The sequence below is a fragment of the Pelobates fuscus genome, chromosome 2 (genome assembly GCF_036172605.1).
Source record: "Pelobates fuscus isolate aPelFus1 chromosome 2, aPelFus1.pri, whole genome shotgun sequence".
NCBI classification, from domain to species: domain Eukaryota; kingdom Metazoa; phylum Chordata; class Amphibia; order Anura; family Pelobatidae; genus Pelobates; species Pelobates fuscus.
In genome coordinates, this window is record NC_086318.1 from 257,456,122 (window position 1) to 257,472,493 (window position 16,372).

Below are 16,372 nucleotides of genomic sequence, written 5' to 3' on the forward strand. Positions count from 1 at the left end.
GTCCTTAACGTACAAACATCGCAAAAACAGGCCGGTCCTTAAGGGGTTAAAATGATTTCCAAGTAGACCAAAATAGCTCAGCCAGAAAGATAATTGTTTTTTTCCAAAACAGGAGTATACAACAATAATAATCAATCCGCTAACAGTTGGTCCATTATAAATTGTGCTGTGATAAACAGCAATCAAAACAGGTTTAAAGTCAACATATGGTATGGAGGTGGGGTGTAATTACAGTGGGTTGGAGATGATGGATGCCCTTTCCTCATTCCCTGTCCCATGTGAGGAAGAGGAGGGTGAAGGTCAATTAAACAGGGTAAAGGGTAGAAGATGCCCTTTCCCCTATATGCTAGGTTGAGGAGTCTAAGCACCATGGTTAAATGGTTATTTGGGACGCTCCCCTAATACAGGATCAGGGATACCTAGTATTCTGACTAAAAATGTACCTATGAAAATACGCCACCTGGGCCCAAATTAAACATATGTTTTCCTACTACCCAAGCATCTCTTAATATTAGGTAAGAGGGGTTTTCAGAAACCTTACAAAAGACCTGTAAAAATTAAATATTTAATCCTTACCGTATGCAGTGTTGTCACCAAAACACTTGAAATCCTCTTCTACCTATGGTTATAACCCCATAAAATAAAATAAACAAGTGAACAAAATGCACGGGTTTAAATAACTTCAAGTCTGAAAATGCTGCACTAAATAATCTGCCTGTCCTGCAAAATGAATACAAACATAAATCAATGGTTTATGTTTGCCTTTATAATTGCCTTTATTCAGATTAGCATAAATGCTGTGTGCTAATCTGAATAAAGGCAATCATCTTACATGTAACTGGCGAGGTATTCTTGTATATACATTTATTAGAACCTAAAAAATAAACATGTGCAATGTCATAGCATTGAACGCTTAAAAAAGGAATAATTATTATCCTACCTTTAATGAGCCTCAATACATATAGGCTGATCATGGCTCTTCCAAAAAATAGTTGATTAGACAATAATATTCACTGATTTAATACATTTATGCTGAGATGTTCTGTATGAATATGTATATACACAAGAAAGCCAGTTTGTGGCATAATTACATGCATATACATAAGCGCAGAGTACTATTGACATAATCACTTTGCACAATGTATTATTATATTAGTCATAAAAGTAAAAAATAAATAAATAAAAGCTATACTTAAATCGTTGAAAAAATTTACCAAACAAAAAAATAAAAAAAACTTAGGTCCTAAATGGAAAAAAAAAAATAATTAACCCTCTAATGTGATGTCTTAAAGTCAAATTTCAAGAAATGGAGCGATGGTGAAAAACCCCATATCTCATGCACAGAAAGAAATCAAAATAGCAATAATACTTATACTCCCAATGGATGGCAATCACAGAATCAGGGCTGTAAAGTACCTGTAAAAGAAAATTGAGAAATAGCAGTAATAGTGCAGATCTGTATAAAATATTTGCTGCACTTACAGTAATTATGATGTGACCAAATTCAATATGCTGGCTAATAGGCTTGTAATAAAAATAACAATTTATTTAGAATCAATGGTTAAAAACAATGCAGTATAAATATAGTTGAAATATAGTAAAACAAGAGATGCAAACAGGTTGCAGCTTACAATATAGAATGGCGAGTATAACGGTACATGTACCCGCTACTCACAACCACGCTCAATCACAATGGGGGTTACCCATGTGGAACTGTAGTCTCGGCGGCTTCCGTCTGGTGGAGTTGTAGTATTAGCTGTGTGAAGGCCGTTTGTATTTCCTGGTCATGCTTAGCTCCGCCCACCTGGATGCGTAATTGCGTCACGTCTATGCGTTTCGCCGTACACAGGCGGCTTCATCAAGACGTTTGAAGCTGTTTCAGTCTTTGCCAGTGAAGGCTAATATATGGGCAAATGTCCAATCTCTCATTGGTGGAATCCTGAAGCTTGGATTTACATAGTTCAGTCTCTCCCAAGCTTTTAGAAGGGTCATATTGAATTATGGTCAGCATATTGAATTTGCAGCAAATATTTTATACAGATCTGCACTATTACTGCTATTTCTCAATTTTCTTTTACAGGTACTATACGACCCTGAATATGTGATTGCAATCCATTGGGAGTATAAGTATTATTGCTATTTTGATTTCTTTCTGTGCATGAGGTATGGGGTTTTTCACCTAAACGTCGCTCCACTTTTTGAAATTTGATAATATGTTCTGAGATGTGGTGAAGGGTGTCCATCGAAGTGTGTAGCTAAATTATTATTATAGTTTTTCATTTTGATTATTATTCTTATAAGGGAGACACTAGGCCTTTTTTCTCCCATTTAAAACCTAGTTGTCATTTAGCGCTCTGATATATCTTTGTACTGATGTCTTAAAGTACTTTAATCTTTGGACCCTCCAGCTATTAAGATGCTCACTTTTGGACAATGGAAATAAGCTTCTCAAAACCAATTCAACAACAACAAAAACAACATAATATAATCCATAAATCTCCAGTCTGTGTAATGGAGGGGTATGACATGCTTATATTTGCTCCTTATTTATCAAACTCATCCACCACTCAAGATCTGTATATATAACCCAGTCAGTTACAATGCATTCATGAATCTTTACAGAAATAAAACTATAGGGGAGGGGGGAGAGGAAGAGAAGAAGTGATTGGATATCCCCAGTCCTGTATTAATTAGTGGAGGCATTACTGAAAGAGTGGGCTCTACTACACATTGTATCATCCTTGTTTTCTAATGTGCCCAGTTTGTTTAATAGGATGAGGGAACATATAAAAATATGTACAATGCAGTAGCTTTGCCATTCTTTGAATGCCTACTGTAATACTGAAAAGATTTGAAGTTTAGAACAGAGGGATGTGTTTTGTCCATTAGGTGCTCACATTTTAGAAAAGCCTTAAGCGGAGTGTATTTTTTTTTTTGTATGTATGTATACATAGTTTATTAGAATCTTTCTTATATACAAGTAGTGACAATATCAGTTACATACAAGTCAACATATATTCCAAGCCTTGATGAGCAGACCAGTAAAACAGAAAAGAAACAGAAAATATACATATACAGAAAATCAACAGAAAGGCAAACAGGTACTAAGTAATTGGTACAGTGACATGTCTTATAAAGTATAGGAATTAATATAATGCAAATAGTAGCGTAGACCTAAACTAGATTTTGACTCAGCCAGTAGCTGTGGTGGAGGAATATCTATATCGGGGCTGTCAGGCTTGGTAAAATGTGTCTCTCTGTATACTGGACTCCAGCCACATTCATTTAGACTGATGGTTTATCTGACATGATGTTTGCTTTCTCTTTATGGCTATGAGCAATCTTGCATCCATTATGATGTGATAGATTAAAGGGATACTGTAGGCACCCAGACCACTTCAGCTCATTGAAATGGTCTGGGTGCAAACTTCCATCACCCTTAATCCTGCAGTAGTAATTATTGCAGGTTTTTTAAATTGCCATAATTACCTTTGAGGGTTAACTCCTCCTGCAGACAGCCACTAGAGGGACTTCCGGAATTGAAACAGACTTTTGGCCCGTTATCTGATGCTAGCACTTTCCTATGGGAGATCCTAATGCGAGCGCGGCCATTGCCGTGCATGCACATTAGGTCTTCCCCCGCCAGCGGATGTCGGCGGGGGAGGGGCGTAGGCAGAGCTGAGCCAGCGCCGAGGGACATCAGTGCTGGACCCATTATCAACCCCTTAAGCACCGTGGGAGGGGGCCTTGACAGCGGGGGAAGCTATAGTGCCAGGAAGACAAGTTTGCTTTCCTGGCACTATAGTTTCTCTTTAATAATACCTCCTAGCAGAGGCATGGTTTTGTAGCTCATAAGGATGGATGCACGTTCCTGAAGTCTTCACACAAGTAAGTATAATTGGCACGCATACCAGCAATTGTCTAGTCATGTGCAATAAACAAATACAAATATTTTAAAAAGAGATGGAGACACATAAAGGTACTCCCAAGCCCCCTGACATTGACAACATTTTTCCACGATAATATCTCAGTGGAACAAGAAGGCAGAGAATTCAATATGGCTTCTGAGGCATGTCCCAGTGACCAAAGGGCAATGAGCCCAGCTCTCTCGGAGTCCTCCTCACAGGCATCAGACATTAAAAAGATTTTCTCAAATACCTTCTGTGGCCGGGTCAGAGAGGCTTTCTATGTGAGTAAAAGATTGGAGCACTCTCGATTCCCAGCATGATAGGGTTAATTGGTTGAAGTCAGCCCTTTCAGGTGAAAGTAATTAACCTGCACTAGTGCTTTAAAAGGTCAGCCTGTGAAGGCATCAGAGAGTCTAACAGTTGGGAGAAAGTAGACAGTTACGCCTAAGACTCTAAAGGAAAAGATACTGTTGAAAAGGTACTGTGTAAAAGAATGTATTTTTAAAGTGCTGTGCTTAAACTGTTTAAAACTGGGAACTGGATTAGCTGGCCAGTTGGACAATTAGGAATACTATTGTTTAGTAAGTCTTCAAGTTGGAGTAGGATTTACTTTCTTTTGTTTTATTTATTTCTGTGAAGCACAGCATTGTATACCCTGTGGAAAGTGCAAATCAACTGCAATACTATTTTATCCTGACGTTTGCTTTGAAGTTTATTGTCAAGAGCCCAGCCATCCTGCCACACTACCTATTAAACAAGATATAGTGAATATGCTGGTGAAGTTGGACACATTGTTCCGAACAAAACTGGTGGAACTGGGGACAGACATTCCCAACACTTGAGAGGACCACAAGGAGCACAGATTTCCTTGCTGACAACCAAGTTAAGCACCCTTTCCTCTTACATCACATATCTTCATAGATACATCGAGGATATTGATAATAGAGGCAAACATAACAATTTGAGAATAAGGTAAAAATCCTGAGATCCTACGCTGTAATGGAATGAAATACTGCAATACCCTTTACATTGTCCATTTCATATAACAACTCGACACATTCTATATCATCTACGGGGGACTCGAAAGGGACCTTACTCACCTGGATCTGCAGCAACTTGAGGACTGGAATGGCTCTAGAGTAGACCTTTACGCGCTACTAAGCCACTTGACACTTACCCCTCGCAAAAGTTATAATGAGCTATGTTTAGCAGTTTGTCTATTTCCAAATGCGGTTGTTATTTTTATTAAATCTGTATGCTAAGATTTACATATTGCTTACATCATGGCTTAATAGTTCATGATGTTATACAGGTGATACTCGAAAAATTAGAATATCGTGCAAAAGTTCATTTATTTTAGTAATGCAACGTAAAAGGGTAAACAAATATATGAGATAGACGCATTACATGCAAAGCAAGGTAGTTCATGTCGTGATTTGTCATAAGTGCGATGATTATGGTTTATAGCTCATGAAAAACCCAAATCCACAATCTCAGTAAATTAGAATATTGTGAAAAGGTGCAATATTCTAGGCTCACATTGTCCCACTCTAATCAGCGAAGTAAGCCATAACACCTGCAAAGGGTTTCTGAGCATTTAAATGGTCTCTCAGTCTGGTTTAATAGGAATCACAATCATGGGGAATACTGCTGACCTGACAGTTGTGCAGAAAACCATCATTGACACCCTCCATAAGGAGGGAAAACCTCAAAAGGTAATTGCGAAGGAAGTTGGATGTTCCCAAAGTGCTGTATCAAAGCACATTAATAGAAAGTTATGTGGAAGGGAAAAGTGTGGAAGGAAAAAGGTGCACAAGCAGCAGGGATGACGCAGCCTGGAGAGGATTGTCAGGAAAAGGCCATTCAAAAGTGTTGGGAACTTTCACAAGGAGTGGACTGAGGCTGGAGTCAGTGCATCAAGAGTCACCACACACAGACGGATCCTGGACATGGGCTTCAGATGTCGTATTTCTCTTGTCAAGCCGCTCCTGAACAACAAACAACGTCAGAAGTGTCTTACCTGGGCTAAAGAAAAACAGACCTGGTCTGTTGCTCAGTGGTCCAAAGTCCTGTTTTCTAGTGAGAGCAACTTTTGCATCTCATTTGGAAACCAAGGACCCAGAGTATGGAGGAAGAATGGAGAGGCACAAACTGCAAGATGCTTGAAGTCCAGTGTGAAGTTTCCACAGTCTGTGTTGATTTGAGAGCCATGCTGGTGTTGGTCCACTGTGCTTCATTAAGTCCAGGGTCAACGCAGCCGTCTACCAGGAGATATTGGAGCACTTCATGCTTCCTTCCACAGACGAGCTTTATGGGGATGCTGACTTCATTTTCCAACAGGACTTGGCACCTGCCCACACTGCCAAAAGCACCAAAGCCTGGTTCAATGACCGTGGGATTACTGTGCTTGATTGGCCAGCAAACTCGCCTGACCAGAACCCCATAGAGAATCTATGGGGCATTGCCAAGAGAAAGATAAGAGACATGAGACCGAACTATGCAGAAGAGCTGAAGGCTGTTATTGAAGCATCCTGGTCTTCCATAACACCTCAGCAGTGCCACAGGCTGATAGCTTCCATGCCACGCCGCATTGAGGCAGTAATTGCTGCAAAAGGGGCCAAAACCAAGTATTGAGTCCAAATGCATGCCTTTACTTTTCAGAGGTCCGATATTGTTCTATGTACACTCCTTGTTTTATTGATTGTATGTAATATTCTAATTTACTGAGATTGTGAATTTGGGGTTTTCATGAGCTGTAAGCCATAATCATCGCATTTATGACAAATCATGGCTTAAACTATCTTGCTTTGCATGTAATGTGTCTATCTCATATATTAGTTTCCCCTTTTACATTGCATTACTGAAATAAATGAACTTTTGCACGATATTCTAATTTTTCGAGTATCACCTGTAGTATAGGCTTGCTAACAGCTTACATATTTACATGGCTTACTATGCTAAACAATGATTACATAGAACTGTAAAACTTCAGTACCTTCAAACACCATCCCCTAGAGCAGTGCCATCTAGGAGTGATGTTCGCTTCACATGACAGACACTGTCTCACATATAATATCAATGTTTTTTTTCTTCTATTTTGTTTTTATATGTTTTAATAATAATAAATTTCTGTTACTGCAGCACTGGTGGACACCTACCCATATTGTGATTGGTAACTCTTAATGTACTCTTCCTAAATGTTAGGGGTCTAAATATCCCAGAGGAGGGCATGGCCTGACTGTCATGGAAGAGAGACGCATCTAAAGCAGCTGTTTCCAAACAAGTGCCCCATTACGCGCCCCTCCCCCTCTATGGACTGACAGTGGTGATTCCGGTCCATTCCTGCAAGGATACATAGACATGGCAAGAATGCAGAGTGAAGTTATCAAAGCTGATGATACCGAGTCTGAATCAACCAACATGAGAAAGGCCAGATGTTTCCCTGACCCCAGTGATGAACAACTTGACACCCTGTTCAGATTGGACAGACTCTTTGCTAATTTATGGTGGTGGCTGCAGTGCAGGATCCGTGAGCGCCAGCACCTACATGCTATGCAGGCGCTGTGTGCCCAACCACCTCAAAGTCTCCCGCTGTGAGAAAGTTGGCTCGAAAGTGGCAGAGATGCAAGGGCCACTGCAAAATCAAGAACATGCCATCCAGCCAGACACAGCAAAGGACTTATCCTGCTAGATCCCGAGTGGTGAAATTGTTGGAGGGGTCTCTGAGGCCACAGCTAGGGCCATTTCCATGCTTCACCAGGGCCATTGTGCCCCACTGTATCCTGTCATTCATTAAGGTTGACATCAGGGTTCCATTAGGAGATGGTGGCACCTACAAGAAAACAGCTGACAATGTGGCTCCTGCATCAAATACAAGTATAGCGCACCACTCTATAACACTGCCATTGTTCTACTCCTTGAGGACATTGGCTAACAGGGACTGCGTGGCAAGACTCTTTGGGACTCATGGTCAATTTATTATTTCTCCTAATGTAATTTATTCTAAGGGAAACATACATTTGATTTAATTTAATTTCTATATGTTTGATGGCTTTTCCCTTTTGCATGATTTATTTTTAATAATCTGTGGTCTAGGTGGTTTTCATGCTTGTTTTCTCCCCTTGCTGTAGAACATCAAAAGATGCCTTGCGCGGTATTTTTATGCACTGCAAAAATAAAGATTTCGAGAAAAAAAATATCCCTGAGAGAAGGTCAATGGCTCTTGCAGAACTTCACCATCAGAAAGTTGTATACCTTCAGGAAAACCACTTTAAGGAGGGAAAGGCTCCTTAGCTTCACAATGCTCGCTGTCCAATAGGGTATTTTAGCAATTACTATTGAACAAAAGCAAGAGGTGTGGCAATGTTGTTGTCTGCTTCTCTTTCCTTTACATACATTGGAAAGACAGTGAAGATTCCTTTTACTTAATGGAAAAGTGGCAGATTTGATTATTACATTTGTCAATGTGTATCTAACAAACAAATCTCAATGTTCAAATCTGCAAAAGATAATGACTAAGTGAAAGCTTTGCAGAGGGCACTCTAATAATGGGAGGAGACTGTAATTTTACTTTGAACTCCCGTATGGACTTGGCATTTGTCCCGCTAAACACACTTTAACCCTAGATCGCCAAGAACCTAATATTGTACATAGATTCCAAATGGTATATTGCTGGATAATTTTTATCCTGGGACTAAGGATTATACATTTCATTCTGCTCCCAATCTTTCATACTCTTGAAGTGCATTGTTTTTTTTCTCTCTCCTATAAAACCTTTTCTGGCTTGACTGAAACCTCTATTGGACAAATAACATGATCTGACCACACACCCATTACCATAACTCGACAGATTCCATCTCTTCCACTTAAACAGTGGCATTGGAAAACTAATGATTCCATTTTAAATTACCCCACTCCCATCCCTCACCGAGAGCATGCTTACAATAACACTTTTTAACATACTTTTCTAATAATACTTCTGATGTCTCACAGAGTGTGTCATAAGTAGTGATGCACCGAACTGTTCGCTGGCGAATAGTTCCCAGCGAACATAGCGTGTTCGCATTCGCCACAGCGGGCGAACACATGCGCGGTTCGATCTGCCCCCTATTCGTCATCATTGACTAAACTTTGACCCTGTGCCTCACAGTCAGCAGACACATTCCAGCCAATCAGCAGCAGATCCTCCCTTCCAGACCCTCCCACCTCCTGTACAGCATAGAGGAGGGAAAGTGTAGCTGCTGCTCATTTCATAGGGAAATGTATAGCTAGGCTAGTGTATTCAGTGTCCACTACAGTCCTGAAGGACTCATCTGATCTCTGCTGTAAGGACAGCACCCCAAAAAGCCCTTTTTAGGCCTAGAACATCAGTCTGCTTTTTTTTTTTTTTTGTGTAATCTAATTGCAGTTGCCTACCTGCCAGCTTCTGTGTCAGGCTCACAGTGGATTCCCGTGCCCACTTGCCCAGTGCCACCACTCATATCTGGTGTCACAATAGCTTGCATTTAAAAACATTTTTTTTTCACTGTAATAGATTAATTAGCAGTTAGTTGTCTGCAAGCGTCTGTGTGTCAGGCCAACAGCGTGTACTCTGCCAGTGTGCACAGTGCCACTCATATCTGGTGGCACAATAGCGTGCATTTAAAAACAAAAAATCTAATTCACTGTTATAGATTGAATAGCAGTTAGTTGTCTGCAAGCGTCTGTGTGTCAGGCCAACAGCGTGTACTCTGCCAACCTCTGCCAGTGCACATTGCCACTCATATCTGGTGTCACAATAGCGTGCATTTAAAACCCAAAAACTTTTTTCACTGTTATAGATTGAATAGCAGTTACTTGTCTTCAAGCGGGTGTTTCAGGCCTACAGCGTGTACTCTGCCAACCTCTGCCACTGCACAGTGCCACTCATATCTGGTCTCACAGTAGCTTGTACGCATAGTACCACTAATCCCAAAAAAAACATGACAGGCAGGAGGGTGGCTGGGGATGATGGGAGTCGGCGCGGCTCCCTCTTCACTTGCGGCTGCTTTTTTTTTTTTTTTTTTTTTAAAGGGGCCCGGTCGCGCTATACCACGGCCACAGCACGGACCAGGCCCCTGAAGGAGGGGGCTCATTGGGTGGCCCTAAGTGTGTGGGCCACCCGATGGGCCCCCAGGGCCGCCGGGCCGTGACAACCATTACGGTTGTCACCCCCTGATGGCGGCCCTGTTCGTGACATCACTAGTCATAAGAAGCTGACAAAGCTGTCATCCATGGCCACTTTATTCATAAAGGATCGTAAAAGAGGCAACTAAGCATAACTGAACTGACTAAACAAATCAGGGAATTAGAGGCTCCTTACAAAAGGACATGATCAATAGACCAATATAAGTCATTGATGACTGCACACATCAAGTTGAAGGACTGTCTCAAATATAGCCCTCCTCACAAAATTGACTTATTACTCAGATATCTAAGTAAAGAAAGCCATATATTAGGATAGGCAGGACTAATAATATAAAAACGTGCTATTCAGACACTAGTAACCACAACAAGGCACAGAGGGCGGTAAAACTCTCATATTTATACGTTGGGGGTGTGTTTGTAGTAAGCATTGAATAAGACACTTGTTTGTGTCTATGATATTATGACGTGGGCGCTCAAACACTGCGTCATAAGAGAGACAGCAGGAGGCATCAAAGGGTCTGGCAGATACCCCCTGAATTAACATTATGGTGAACCGCTGGATCAGGAGCCACATGATCAGCAACATGTAAAGGTAATTATAAAGCTGCTTTCAAAGAGGAGTGTAAGTCAGCAACCTCCCACCAGAATGGCCGCATGTGAAAACACTACCACCAAGTATGTAGTGTGGTACCTTCTCCTTCTCAACCTCTCCAGCAAGTAGATTAAATTAATTATTTATTTTATGTAAATGGAACAAAACTCATGTTGTTGAAGCACTGTATAAAGTCATTATTCTGGAATTGAGCGTAGAGTAAAGCCAAACCTGGAAGAACACATTTCATAAATGACTAATTTAGCTTACCAAAGGCCTTTTTGGCGCCCAGATACCAGACTACTCCAAATCCCCAATTGGTCATTAGCGATAAGGAGAGGCAAAGTGGGGCATAGCCTGTTTGCCAAAAGCTTGGCAGAGAGTTTTGTGTCACTTTTGAGCAGGGAGATGACCTGGAGATTGATGGGTTATGCCTTTTAAGATTTCCTCCTCTTCAAAGAGTCTTAGAAGAGATTCTATCTCAGTGGGGGACAGAGTAGGCAGGAATACTGAGTGTAAGAACGAGCTAATGGAATGCAGAGAAGGATCAGCATTGGCTGGCTCACCTCTGTGGTTATACAGCAATCTCTAATACTTTGTGAATTTATCTGTAATTTCATAGGCTGAAAAGAGACATCAAGTTCAGCCTTCCTCACATTTGTTTTTTGCCTTTGATCCAAAAGAAGGCTAAAAAGTCCAGTTTAAAGCACTTCCAATTGTACAACAAACTAGGGAAAAATATTCCTCTTCACCACATAAGGGCAGTCAGATTTTTCCTTGGATCAAGAAGCTATTATCCTACAGTTGAAAAATGATATAGTTGCTGTTTAAACATTTGTACATATGCTGATAAAACTACTTATCTTCTTCAAGCAGAGAATTCAACATCCTTATTGTTCTTACAGTAAAAAAAAAAATTTCCTTTGACTTAGAATAAATCTTCTTTCTTCTAGTCTAACCGCTTGACCTTGTGTCCTATGGATAGTCCTGTTTGTGAATAGATTTTCACACAATGGTTTGTATTGGCCCTGGATATTTGTTTAATGCTATCATATCCCCTCTGAGGTGATGTGTTTCTAAACTAAATAGGTTTACATGTGTTAACCTTTCTTAATAGATAAAATGTTACATTCCTTTTATTAATTTTGTAGCCCACCTCTGCACTTTTTCTAGTGCCATAATACATTGAAACGCTGTCAGTAACAAATTATGTAGTAAAAGTGGTCTATCCACTAATTAGTGTTGTATATGAAAGAGTAATATGTGTAGTCCACCTCAGTGGGGTGGTAGATCAGCTGACAATTTGCAAAATCTTTTACAAGACTATACTGCAGAGCTGCTTTGTTAGGGTAGCTCTTGCCAATTTTGTGTTTTGATTAATTATAGAGGAAGAGTATAATTGCAGATCCAAAAGCAAGTTAGTATTGCCTTCAATTGTTACTTCCTCAAACCCATGGCTAGCTCCTAAAGACCATGCACATTCAGCAAGGTATAGGGTATTTTATTTATGTAACACTGAGTAGAAAAAAGTGACCATCCTTGTCCCCGATCCTATGTACCAATGAAAAGGTCTAATATTTAATGATAAAAATGGAGACAGCCACAAAAAAAATAGCAGGAGAGTGATGAACCCATTTTGAAATGGGTTTCTTGGTAGAATGCTATCTGGGCATGTTGTTTCCTTGTCTCCGTCAACTCCAGCATTTACTTTTTAGGGGAATTGAGCCCCTTTACATTCGTGGAAAACATATCGAGCACCAGGGTGGAAAGTTAAATGTCAGGTCACGTTTTGAGTGGTACCTTGAGCAAACGTGTGCAATGACCAGTCAGGTAAATCAGAGGTATAGTAGTCACCACCTACCCCGCAATATGTGCCTCTTGAGAACTGACAGGAGAAGAAGGAGCAGACCCAGAGCTTGAGCTTAGCAGAACTTAAAGCCCAACACATTCTGTAAAACATTGCTAAACAAAAATAAATCAATAAATAACTATGTACATCCCTTCATGTTTATTGCATGAGGATAACTGGAGAGTAGCACCTTGTAGATGAACTAGGTACATTAACATGCACAGTAAGTAAATTCCATCATTAGGAGCAATAAATATAAAATACAAGGATATATTATATAAAGCTAAAGAACTATGTACAGAAAATTTTGAGGATAGCTAATATACAGAGGTTCTGAGTAAAATGGAGTGCCTGTTTGGGCAAAAAATGTGGAGGGAGTATATAAACATAATAGATGCTTATATAGATGTCAAAATATAGCTACCTTGTGGGGATCTGTCAACCAAATAAATGTTAAGTTAACTCGCAATAACATATTTTGGTCTGGAAATGAATCAAGACTAAATGATTAGTCAACTGATATTTAAGGAAGAACACATATAATGCCACAGAGAGGCTGATAAAGGCATACATGGACTCCTTCCTTCCCTAACAATACTGAGCAGATGGTAACTGGGACCTATGTCCTGCAATGGTGTAAACTTTGCCTAGGTCACTTCCTGTTAATCCTGTGGGAGCTTGTCGGTGAGCATATTGGAGACCTCTCCTATGGAGCACTAGAAGGTACATGGATATTCTATCCATGTAGAACATTTAGTCCCTTGTCTGGATTAGAAATGTTCTTCTATGTGCCAATCTTTTTCATTAAGAATTTCATTGGAAAACCCCACTTGTACAGCACAGGCATCCATTAAGCCTCTAGTAATTGGGGCAAAGACCTTCGCCTTGAACATGGACTGAAATAAAGGTAATGTCGCTGCCGTCACAACACAAAACTGAAGATCATGGCTTTGCAGCGCCATCTGCTCTTTGCTGGCAGGTGTGAGAGGGACAAGCCTACAGGGCTCTCTGCTTTTATTCTTGTTCATTGATTTGTGGTCATGGTGCTTCTGTTAGTGTCAAGTCAAAGAACAATACCCCAGCACGCAACGTATAACCTCAATAATAAAAAAGTGTTACCAGGCATTAGAGAGGTCAGACTGTATGATAAACAAACAAACATAATAGATATGAATAACAACATCAACACTTGAACATCAAAAAGTAAAAATCAGCCTAATGGCGTGAGCGAGGAGGACCTGTTCAGAAGTTTTCAGTGTCCTCCAAGACACTGAAAACTTCTGAACAGGTCCTCCTCGCTCACACCATTAGGCTGATTTTTACTTTTTGATGCTCAAGTATCTTATAGACAATGTATGGGAAGCTGTCAAATCTCCACACATTTGTCCCTATATACCTTCCTTGATACTTGTTTCCTACAGCTAGACATCAGTGTCAGTATTTGTAGGCATCTGCTGTGATACACCACCTTTACCTATTTGATTTTGTATATACTATTTATTTACACTATTTAGGTGTGGATATTTCCATATTGTTTTACTATACTATTGAATTAATAGTAGCCCTTAATAAACACATAACCCATTCAAAATGTTTACAGAATGTAAACATCTTACAGAGCTCTAGAAATAAGATTTTGTTTAAAGGGACACTATAGTCACCAGAACAACTACAACTAATTGTATTAGTTCTGGTGAGTATAATCAGTCCCTTCAGGCTTTTTGCAGTAAACACTATTTTTTTCAGAGAAGAGGCAGTATTTTTATAACAGCCTATGGATACATTCAGTGGCCACTCCTCAGATGGCTACTAGAGGTGCTTCCTGGGGCAGTGCTGCACAGTGTGCTTTCCTCAGAGATGCAGTGATTCAAGCCAGGGCTTGAGATTCATTGATTAAGCCAGGGCTGTGTTTGGCTTGTGCACCTGATCTGCCTCCTTTACAAGCTCAGCCAATCCAATGCTTTTTGGAAAACATTGTGATTGACTCAGATCGCCACTTATGATGATGTCAGCCAAGAAGGCAGATCAGGGGCGGAGCCATCAGCAGCAGACTGGAATTATGGTAAGAATTTACTATATTTATGGGGGGGCTAGGTTGGGTCAATGGGCTTGATCGGGTTTTTAACACTATATGGTCATGAATACAAGTTTATGTTTCTGACTCTCTAGTGTTCCTTTAATTTTTTAATGTTATATTTTTTGTTCCTTTCTGTCAAATAAAAGGCAGATTAATTGTGATAGTTTAAGTACAATGGATGCAATTAAAATATCTGTAATTGTATTAGTAAGAAAATTAGTGCCAAATGGGAGTGCAGTGTAATACTCTGTTCACGGTCCAAGTTTATTATCCTAATAAATACCTTTATAATTTTCCAGAACTATAGAACGGATATTTTAAAGCAGAAATAACCTTGTGCATCACTTGTGGCAGCCACTCTGAAGCAGGTTGGAGTGATCTAAAGGAATATTCCAAGTTCCAAAACTATCTATACTACTTTCAGGATAGATATATATATATATATATATATATACTAATCCTTCAAACAACATTTCATTTATATCATTTAGTCTCGCCTAAATCAACCAGCCTATATCCCTATCTCAGCCAGCGACACTCACTAGTAAATGAATCCCTTATTCTAAGCATTGTGTCACTTTATTATTGCACAGTAATAACAAGTATTATATTTCAAGTCACCTATCTCAGAACACTCCCAAAAACCTTGGTCCTCTCACGTAGCTGTTAACATATCCTGGCCACTTCTATCAATCACTAATTTAACTGTATTAGTATTATCCTCACCTCCTATTTCAGGCTCTTACTTCATTCGCTTCATGCTAGTACAATAGGCAGGTTATTTTTATGTGATTGTTTTTTAAATTCTCAGACTGTACTTTCACATACGCAATTAAGTCAGTGATTCTATTCCTGTTAGGCTTCGTGTCATATCGAGTTACGTGCATATACTTATATAAAGTCTCTCCATGCCTACTTCTTCCCGGTCGTTGCATATTTGGGGCCGATTGTCAGATATGGTCAACTGTCTCTTTATTAATATCCTTCAGTTAGGTTCACAACTGTTGTTACTAGAGTAATTTGGTGTTCTGAGCTCATAGTACTTATTTTATCTATTTTTCTGGCACAGACTGTTGATAAACAATTGTTCAATGTTAGTAATTGTGAACACAAGTTCTCTGGGGTAACTCTCAGGTTTTGGTTAATTTAATCACTGTACAAGTATTTATTTGCCCTTTATTACATATTCACTGATTACTATCAACTTTCTTTTCTCATCCAGGTATACGTCTATCTAATTATGTCACTTGTGACTTATTTTGTATTTCACATTTTTTATCACCACGATTTGCTGTTAAGATAAGACCTCCCTACGTACAACAACCACTTGCTCTACAGAATGCTATAATTACCTTTGTCTGGCTGTTAGAGTACCCTAGGTTGCCATAGGTAGTTTTCAGCCTCTTGTGCCATTACATGTCCTGTGAGGCCAACTCAGCAAAGGTATTTTGCCCTTGGGCCAAATCATAGTTACTGCCTCGCTTCTCCACCCTCTTGGCAAAGCAGTTAGGGCCTCATCAGTCACGGCCAACTTATCATATATCTCTTTAGCTCTCACTCAGAGGCCAACACCCCGCCAGAACACTCAGTGGCAAACCTAGCCCACGGGCCAAATCATAGGTAGAGCCTCTCATCGCCACTTGGCAAATAGTTAGGTTCCCAAGTCACCAATTTAGCTTAATCGTTTTGCCACTTGGCTTAATAAGGGTCAGACAGTACCTGGGTGTTATACAGTATCTCCCATTAACAAACTGTTTCTCTTTCAGGTATGTTTATAATGT

The 16,372-nt window shown here is 39.9% G+C and overlaps 1 protein-coding gene across 1 annotated transcript in view; it reads right to left on the bottom strand.

The window, feature by feature from the left end:
* Positions 1-16,372, bottom strand: part of PDE10A (phosphodiesterase 10A) — a 384,873-nt gene that overhangs the window by 140,915 nt on the left and 227,586 nt on the right. The window lies entirely within an intron of this gene.